The 9,796-nt window shown below is 40.4% G+C and overlaps 1 pseudogene; it reads left to right on the top strand.

Annotated features, from left to right (window-relative positions):
* The first annotated feature begins 6,287 nt into the window (after window positions 1-6,287).
* Window positions 6,288-6,387, top strand: LOC118586436 (annotated as a pseudogene).
* Window positions 6,388-9,796: the final 3,409 nt, after the last annotated feature.

The raw sequence follows: 9,796 nt of genomic DNA, 5'->3' as shown, positions 1-9,796 counted from the left end.
GAAGAACTTGCTACTCCCTCCGCTACCGACGATTCGGAAGTTCCGGGGAGGCCTGGCGGAAACTGCGCCTGCGCGCTGCGCCGAGAGCCGCTGGGCTAGCACCTGAGGCCCCTGCCATCGTTTCCGCGGGGAGAGGTTCCTCTGCAGAGTATGCATACGCTTTTTCCAGACCAATTATCTTAAATCTTTCCTTATGAATGAAGACATTTGAGGAGCACGAACTGAATACCCTCCTTGTTAGAAGTCCCAGGTCCCTAGATGACTCCATTTTCATGTCTCGCCGTTTTCCTAACGTGCTCTTCACTTGAGTTTTCACCTAGAGCCAATGCAGGAGCCGTGGGCAGTGGGCTCATGTCTGTTTTAAACATGCAAGTACTGGGCTGTCTCTTTGGCTCTGGATCTGCATCGGTTGTGTCTTCTAAAAACTGTTTTGTTTGGTGTTTGTACGTTCAAGAAAGCCTACTGTACAGGGAAGACTAGAATGCTAGAAAAAGGAGGACTCTCCCATTGCTTTGGCCCAGTGTTTCTCACTATTGACGCTTTGGTAATTCTTTGTGGTAAAGGACTGCACGAAGGTCAGCTTAATGGACTTCTGTAGAAACCCAGAGACAAATGGAAATCACCTGGGATCCAAGTGTCCGACTGCCTGAGCTTCTCAGGAAATTTGAAGTTGATGGCTTTTGCTGCAGATTTTCGCTTACCTCGTGTATTCTTAACAGTAGTGTACCTTGAAAACAAGTAAGATGTATGGGAACACATACCTAACCTTTGTTTCCAATCCCTAAAAGTAGGGGCGTGAACACTCAAAGACATAGTGGAAATGTGGTAAATGTATTATCTACAGTTGTCTGAGAGGATGAAACTGTTAACTACTCCGCTCAGCAAATGACCCCCTCCTAGTCATGAGATTGTTACAAGTGACATGAGAAATTGAAAGGGACATTCTTAAAAGTCACTTCCCCTTTTCCTTTTGATTGAAATACTTCAATTAAAAATTATTATTATTTTGAAATAGGGTCTCACTGTATATCTGGCTGGCCTAGAATTTGCTATGTAGATCAAACTGGTCTCAACCTCACAGAAATCTACCTGCCTTTGTCCAGAGTGCTGGGTCTAAATAAAGGGCTGGTCAACACACCCAGCCCAATTTCTTACCTGTGGGATACTGCATAACATGATTTAGGTCTCCAGTCTCTCTGGCCTCCTAATTCTTCAAGTGATGGCATTTTTATTGATTGATTGATTGATTGATTGGTTTTTGGAGACAGGGTTTCTCTGTGTAGCTTTGCGCCTTTCCTGGAACTCACTTGGTAGCCCAGGCTGGCCTCGAATTCACAGAGATTCGCCTGGCTCTGCCTCCTGAGTGCTGGGATTAAAGGCGTGTGCCACCACTACCTGGCTGGCATTTTTATTATAGTAATATTATTATTATTTTGTAGTTTTACTCATTCCACAATGAGTTTGTTCTGAACCTACACTTCTCAGGTGTTCTGTCTTCATTTTCTCTTGCTTACTGGAAGTTAAAACTATTCTTTCCTGTCTCACTCTCTGCTCCGACTCAGACGCTCTCAAAACACCCATGAGCCTGCTTCTCCTTCCCATTGTATTGGAATCATGACTCTAGGTCAGCAGTCACATTTGTTGACCTCTTTGCTTGCACCCTATTTTCTCTAACAATGACTTCTGCATGTACATCTTTCAGTTCTTGACTGAAGCCCCTACTTCTGTTCACTGAGACTAAATCAATATCCACCTGCATTAATCAGTTTATTATCAGTCTAATAATCAACTTAGCTTTGACTCAGCATTAGAAGTTTCTTTTCATGACTGATTGGTCCCATTACTTGGTATTGGCACATCAAGATGTGGGCATGCTGGGGGACAAGTGATCAAGGTCTTAGCATATAAACCATTGGGAGATACTCAAGACCCAAGCTACACCACTACTCACTTAATAATAGCAAACAAAACTGCTAAAAGCATACACATTACCAGCTGTTCAACAGTTGTTAGGAATATATTGATGCAGCCTTCAAATAGAAACTCTAAAAACCCAAATCTGATACCTTGACTCCCTCCTTAAAATCTTAAGTTTTTTGACAATTGACTTGAGGTGCAATACCATGGCCATGAATTCTATATCGTCTTCTGAAGTTTAGGACCCTATTTTAAGTCTCTCACCTACTGGGGAATTCTTATACTAAATCATCACACACATTTATTTTTATTTCCATAATGTTTTAATGCTTTTATTCTTTGAGAATTTCATACAATGTATTTTGGTAATGTTCACCACCCCCCATTCCTCTCTCTAACGCCTCATAGGTTCACTCCCATGTCTGTACCCTCCAAACTTTGTGTCCTTCCCCCATCCCCCAATAATCCATCAAGTCCAGTTTGTGCTTCTCATATACTCCTGTGCCTGTGGGACTAGTCAATAGAGCATGGTCAACCTACCAGGGACTACTATTAAAGAAAACTGACACTCCCTCTCTCAGAAGCCATCAACTGTCCATAGTTCCTGAGTTATGGGTATGGCCCATGAGCCCCTCCCCACTCCATGCTAGAATGCTGACTGGCTTGATCATGTGCAAACAACCTCAGCTGCTGTGAATCCTAACATTTTGATGATAACATCAGCTGGCTCACACTGCATGAAGTTTTTCTCTAGTATTTCACCTCACTCTTTTTTCATCTTTTGGGGTTTAACCTAAGTTTACTCTCTCAGGGAAATCTTCCTGGACCTTTCCAGAATAGTTTAGGTACTCTAGATAAATGTTTTCATTGTACTTTGTGATCCTCTCACATGTATCAAAATGAAAACTAGATTTATTTCCTTGACAATAGTATTTTCTTGATTAAATTGACACTGAGCTTTTTCTTGATCAGTGACTAATTCTCAGCTCTCTTAGCTCACTATCTGTGACATGGCAGGGATTCACACATTTACTGAATGGTTGAATGAATGAAAGAATGAGCCATATAAAGAGAATAAAATATGCCAGGCATGGTGGCACACACCTTTGATCCCAGCACTTGGGAGGCAGAGGAATGGGGATCTCTGTGAGTGTGAGGCCAGCCTGGGCTACAGATTGAGATCCAGGACAGCCAGGGCTACAGAGTGAGGCCGTCTCAAAACCAAAGGATAAAATATAATGAAGACAAGCCTTTCATGGTGAGAACACCCTTCTTTTTATTAATATGTTGAGATAAATTACAGGGACTGCAGGACAAAAATTCATAAATCATTCATCACAACATTCATTAAAACTCAAAAGCAGCTTAAGAGTTCTCACAGGAAATCTTATATAAGTCTGATATAACATTAAATTTTTACAAATCAGACCTTTTACTTTAAACCTAATTATATGATCTTGAATGCAATATGAAGACCTCCTTTACCAATAGCACTTCATTTTACTAACACAAGGCTTCCACTAAAATCTCACCATACCCGAAAACCTGTATCACACCTTGGAAATTACCTGCAGCTTTAAAAACAAACTAAAACTTTAAATGGGAAGTCTCACATAGCAGTTTTAAGACCAAAAACAAAGCAGAAACGACGCACATTTTAATATAAATAAATTATAAATACCAGTTGTTTCTTCCTTACTTCACCCACCTCAGAAACAATTCATTCTGAAGGTAATGATGAACATGCTACAGTGTTCACTCAAAAGTCCTTCCGGTGTTCACGGTAACCACTGAAAGGCTAAGCAGAATCTTCGGATGAAACCAGCAAGACTTGCTGGCTCTCCCAACAGGTGTCTGTTGCCTTTATGCAGTTACTAGATATCTCAGCAACCAGTCACCCCAAGTTTTAATAACTTATTAAACCAGGACACTTCAAGAACCACTTCTGGATTACCAGACTCAGAAAGATACAATTTTCCTTGACACATGGGCCTTCTAATAGGAAATCTGCATTAAAACATGGAAATCAACTGAAAGATTTCACACCAATGCAATTCTATTGACTAATGGTCAAACTTTGAAATAAGAATACCTACTGCTAATGGAAGCCCTGCTCTGTGCAAAACAGTATGGTATTTATTAAATAATCACACATCTGAGGTATTAGCTGAAAAATATATACATTTATATATATACACTTATACATGGACACATCCACAGAATATTCACAAAACTATTGGCCCCTACACCAGCAGAAGATCAAATTAATTGAAAAAGAATCACATAATAGGAAAAAGTTACATGGGGGCATTTACAAAAATGTGGTTACATAATCCTTAATATAAGGAGCATGTTTTGAATAACTGCTTTGAGGAAGAAAATGTTTCCATTGATATGAAAGTATCTGTCTTAGAGAATTGAAACTAAAATGGGAACCTGGAATCAGGACTGTGAAGCCTACCAGATTATTAAAGGTTGTGCAAGAATTGCTTGAATAACCTGGTTCTATCTGCTCTTGTTTTCATTTTTATGGTAGTTGAGACAGTCTTATAAGCTACCCAGGCTAGCCTCAAATCTATAATCCCCCTGCCTCACTTGGTTTCTTCAGTGTTGGGACAACATGTGTGAGCTACCATGCCTGACTTCTATTTGTGATGGAAAAGTGAATTTTAGACAAAAACAAAACATGGAGGTTACTGTCAGGCTATTCTTTTATTTTCATTGGTTTACAGAGAATTTTAAGGACTCTACCTACTTTGATATGGCTACTAAACAAGGATTTTTAGCTATCTCATGATTAAAATTCATTTTCATACATTTTCCTATACAGATAATAAAAAATGTTATGGGTTTCTTTTCAGTTTGCCTCACTCAGTAAACAGATGGAGAGCAAGACACCCAGGACTAAGCTCAAGCATCCCATGGGGAAGCTAAGCAGAGACACTCATTCCTCTTTAAACCATTTGGTCCTTAGTTATAACACTTGCCAGATTGAAAAGATGGTCATATGGCCCTCTGGTCCACCAGTCAATAGTTCACTGCTTTAAAAAGTGAGAGTTTTTAAAACTAAGTATCTCAGAACACAGGAACAACTGTACCATGTGTTAAATAGCTCATTTCCAATATTACTAATAAAGATAAGGAAAGCAAAAACTCACTTTATTTTACATATCAGTGTAAAAGTTTGAACAGCAAGAAAAATTAAGCATAAAAGTGCATTTGAAGTTAAGGGCTAGCACTGCACATTCCTGTTCTTGGGAACACCTGAGCTGACACAAAACAGAGCACTTATGCATGCGCACATCACACACACACACACGCACACACACACACACACACACCCTTTGTACAGTAAGGACCTTGCTTTTCCTTACCGATTATTTGAAAATCATAAATAAGCATGTAGTGGTTATAAAATGATTATGCACTCAAATGCAATCAGGTCTGAAAATATTGTTTTCACTTAGACAGAAAACTTGAAACTTCTCTGTGTTCAATTAACCTATTTGATTTAAAAAAAAATCCTAAGACTTCAAGATGACTAAACTAATGTCAGTGTATTCAGGAAGAAGGGACTCGAAAGGAGGAAAAGTGCTGTTTTCTTTCCTCCCAGAGTGTGTGTGTGTGTGTGTGTGTGTGTGTGTGCTAAAGGGATAAAATGTCAATTACTAATAAATGTAACTACTGTTCCCAAACTTCCAAAAACGTGTTTAGTAACCTAGTTAATATACCAAGGTAAGGAGCTACTGGGTAAAGATGGAAATGATCAAATGAAATTAAGACACTTCAAGTAGCTATACGACAGGAAAATGCTGGGATTTGCATGGTAGAGTGGGCAGCAAACACAAAAATCTTTCAGGTCAGGTCATCCAAATACACATGAAATTAAATTCAAAGCCACTAACTACTTCTTTCCACAATACCACTATCATTAAAAATTCAGTCTTTACTTATATACTTTATACGTAGCTTAAGATACCAGGCACTCAGCCAACCATGCCCACAGCTATTCCCAAGTTTTGTTTAATCTAACCCATAAATGTCATAAATGTGATGGGATGCAGCAACAAACCTGAAACAACACTCTCCAAAGCCATGTGCAACACTATGCTGTGTTAGTTTCTCTCAACCTGATAACCTGACCTGTCTTCTCCATCCTGTAAAGGTGGGATTTACTTAGGTTTGGCTCATGTAAATATCGGTCACATTAAAATAAATTTCCTAATAAAACTGGAAAAATAGTTTAAAAACTTTCATTCCAGTTTCTACAAATTTCTTGATAGATATGAGCTTTCAAAGTTAATTAAAATGCTACATTTTAAGTGACTTATTCTATAGGCTCAAGAAAATACTTAAAATTCTATGACGTATGCTCATTATGCAGCAATGTACTAACAGCAGAACAATACAGAGATTGGCATGGCTCTGTGCAAGGATGACATGAAATTCATAAAGTTTCTATATTTTTTTAATCCTATGAGAGGCAAATAGCAACTAAAAATAGGCACAGTGAGCTATTTTGAAGAAAAAGTGGGAAATAAGACCAGTGAATGTCAAGACGAACAAATGTAAAACCACGAGGATCACAGACCATGGGAAAGTGGAGACAGAACTTTGCAGTTGCAGATTTCCATTCAAATAAAAATATGACAAACTGCTTGCTATGTTTTGTGCCCATAGGTGAGTGCTACAGCCAGCTTTTGTCAGAGAAACTTACTTTTGTAATGGGTGGAAGTCACTTCAGAGTTCATAATGGTCACAGCAATGGAAAGCCATGACTACTGAGTGTGGAGCGTTAAGTGGGACATCGACATCACCCACTCTGAGGCTCAGAGAACAGTACAGAACAGGGGTGGAAATAATGCAAGAATGGTGAAGTGTTGTGGAACACTGCTTTCTGGCCATGACACAGACATCATGCTGTGATTCTGCACATGGTCTCTATAAGGTTGGGCCCATCCAAATCCTGCTGTGTGTGTGGGGGGGGGGCTCACGAGGCTGCACCCCACCCTGAGCATCTCTAGGCAGTTAGTGGCTGATGGGGGGGAGACATTTTCTTCAGGGTTGCAGGACTGGTAATGTGCCTGTGTTCCTGTAAATAACTCCTCACCTATGCCCTTCATCCAACCATAAGGAAAACTCTTTGGGTCGTTGTCGTAATCATCATCAACACCACCACCACCAAAAAGCCTGAAGGGAAGAGGATCGGTGGAGTAGGAGGGAACAAGAGAGAGTCACAGGAGGTGAAGGTGATGGACTGTATTATACATGTGTGTATGAAAATGTCACAATGAAACCCATTGTCATATGTGATTAATATGTGCTAATAAAACACAGTTTTTGAAAAAAATAAAGGAGAAAATGAAAAAACTTAAACATAGTTAGCAGGGATAAAGAGCTATATCATGAAGAGGTGAAGGCTCTCTGAAGACACTGCCTATGAACTTAAGATAGAATATGAGGGCTGGGAGACGGCTCAGCGGTAAGATACTTCCACGGAACTGAACAAGGTATAAAAGGAAAACTAACTCCCACAAGTTGTTCTCTGACCCCTACATGTGCACCGTGGCACACGTGTGTACACACACACACACACACACACACACACACACTATAAACATAAGAATAAACAAAATTTATAATAAAACAATTTCAAACAGCTGCAAGAATCGGAGGAGTGACCACAGTCTGAGTCACTCACAGAGCCTGAAGTTGGATGTTCTAAGCTAAAGGCCGCGCTAACAGAGCGAGGGGGAGAGCTCAGCACACCAGGCTGATCGGGACAAATCTGCCTGGAGATGAAAGGGAACAACTAAGGAAAGTTACTGAATTGAAACGGTGTGACAACATGTCGTTCTTTAGACAAAATACAGAAAAAAGAAGACTTAAAACAGTGCACTGGATTTATGACACTCTTAGAAGAGCAGAGGACTTACATGAACAGGAAACTTAAGAGTGTAGTTGTCACAGCTTTAAAATTAGAAAATTTGAAATGGATATTTTAATGGCTATGTTAAACAGGAGATCCATGATCTTCATGGGAAATGAAAAAGTATGTATTCCTCTGAGTGAAAATATACGTTAGAGCCAGGTGGTGGTGGTGCACACCTTTAATCCCAGCACTCAGGAAGCAGACAGGCAGATCTCTGTGAGTTCCAGGCCAGCCTGGTCTACAGAGCAGGCAGGGCAACACAGAGAAACTCTGTCTCAAAAAAAAAAAACAAATCCCAAAACAAACAAAAAACCCAGTCCACTTTATTACCAGGTGTGGGAGCACATGCCATTAATCCCAGCATGGATGGGGTGGGGCACAGGCCAATCTCTGAATTCCAGGCCAGGCTGGTCTACACTGTGAGCTCCAGCCAGCCAGGGCTGCATAGTGAGACTCAAGACAACAAGAAAGTGACACAGAGAGCAAGCACTAAAGCAGCATGGCAGCCTCCTTGAGACCAGAGGACTCCGGGAAGAGAAGCACTAAGACTCATCATCCTGTACCAGAGAACAGGATCAGCAGGTGACGGAAATGCAGAGAAATTAAAGGAATCATAATGGTTCGATGTGATCCAGAAATCTTCAACTGCACACTGAAGTGACAGCTGAAGAAGATTCTAATGAGAGAGAAGTAGAATACATACAGCTATGTAGAGGCATGCAACCTTAGAAAACCGTTCACATGAACTAAACAGCACTAATGCAGGCCAGTCATCAGACAGGAAGGTTGCTAAAGGAAGTAGATCAGAACTCAAGGCGCTGGGAACAAGGCCCAGAGTGCCCTGGTACTGTGAGGGTGACACTGGGGTAAAACTCAGCCCCAGGTTTATTACAAGTAGAGAGTAGTAGTGACTCCTGTACCAAGCCCTCAGCCTTCGGGAGGGCAGGCAGGAGAATCTGAGCAAGAGCAACCAAAGCTGACGGACACAGACAGAGAGGTAGCAGCAGCCACTGCGGGGCGTGGTCCTTTGAAGTTATTCCTCAGAATCCAGAAAAGTCAAGCTTCTCTCTAGAGAGTAACAAAATATGTATAGATGGCGAGGAAAAGGTTTTTACTAAAGATGACTAGATATGCAGCATTTTAATGTTTCACATTAAATGTCTTATGTGAAAACTTTAAAGTGAACCTTTCCTTTCTTTGTAGCACTCCTATTTTTAAAGGTCGTGTTTCTAGACATGGTTGGGTTGTCAGGACTCCTACAACAATGTGTGTAATTTAACCCGCCATTATAATCAGGTATTTCTACTGAAGAATCTGACAACAGAATAAAGAGACCATTTTAAGGAAAATTCAACAGAGGACAAAAATCAGCAATATTTAGAAAAGAATCCTTAGGCAAAAGCACAAAGAAAGCCAGTCTACCCAAAAGTCTCATTCTTGAGCAAGGGATGGGGGATGACAACAAACTACTAAAAATGTGAATGTAATTTGTAATTCTCTAACTGTATGTAGCAAAACCAGTAAGCCATCACTACCATTGAACACCAAAGACCAGAAATCAGTTCAAACCCAGTAAGCACCAAAACTTCAAATCCCAGCCATATTTTCCCGCCATATGTCACAGATTTTGTTGCAAGGAGGTTATTCTAAAGAGCTGATGAGTTGCCTGGTGGTAAGTGGTGCTGATGATAACTTTGTCAGTCACTGCTCTAGCTGCTGCTCAGGGCTGTGTGTGGCCCAACAGATAATGCTCCATCAAGTAAGCCAGCCAATTTGTAAAGGCACGAAGCTGGGTGTTAGTGGTCATTTTGTTCTTATTACTTATTTGTAGAAGAATCCATTTGCTTTGGGGTCCTGCTTCAGTCACTCCATGAAACTGAATTTCCACGGGAAGAAAGTTCATCTTTTGCTTCATAAACTTCAGTAGCCTTGAAAGACACATTAATG

The sequence above is a fragment of the Onychomys torridus genome, chromosome 6 (assembly GCF_903995425.1).
Source record: "Onychomys torridus chromosome 6, mOncTor1.1, whole genome shotgun sequence".
Classification (NCBI taxonomy): Eukaryota; Metazoa; Chordata; class Mammalia; order Rodentia; family Cricetidae; genus Onychomys; species Onychomys torridus.
Note: the sequence above shows the minus strand (reverse complement) of the source record. Positions and strands in the feature narration are given on the sequence as shown.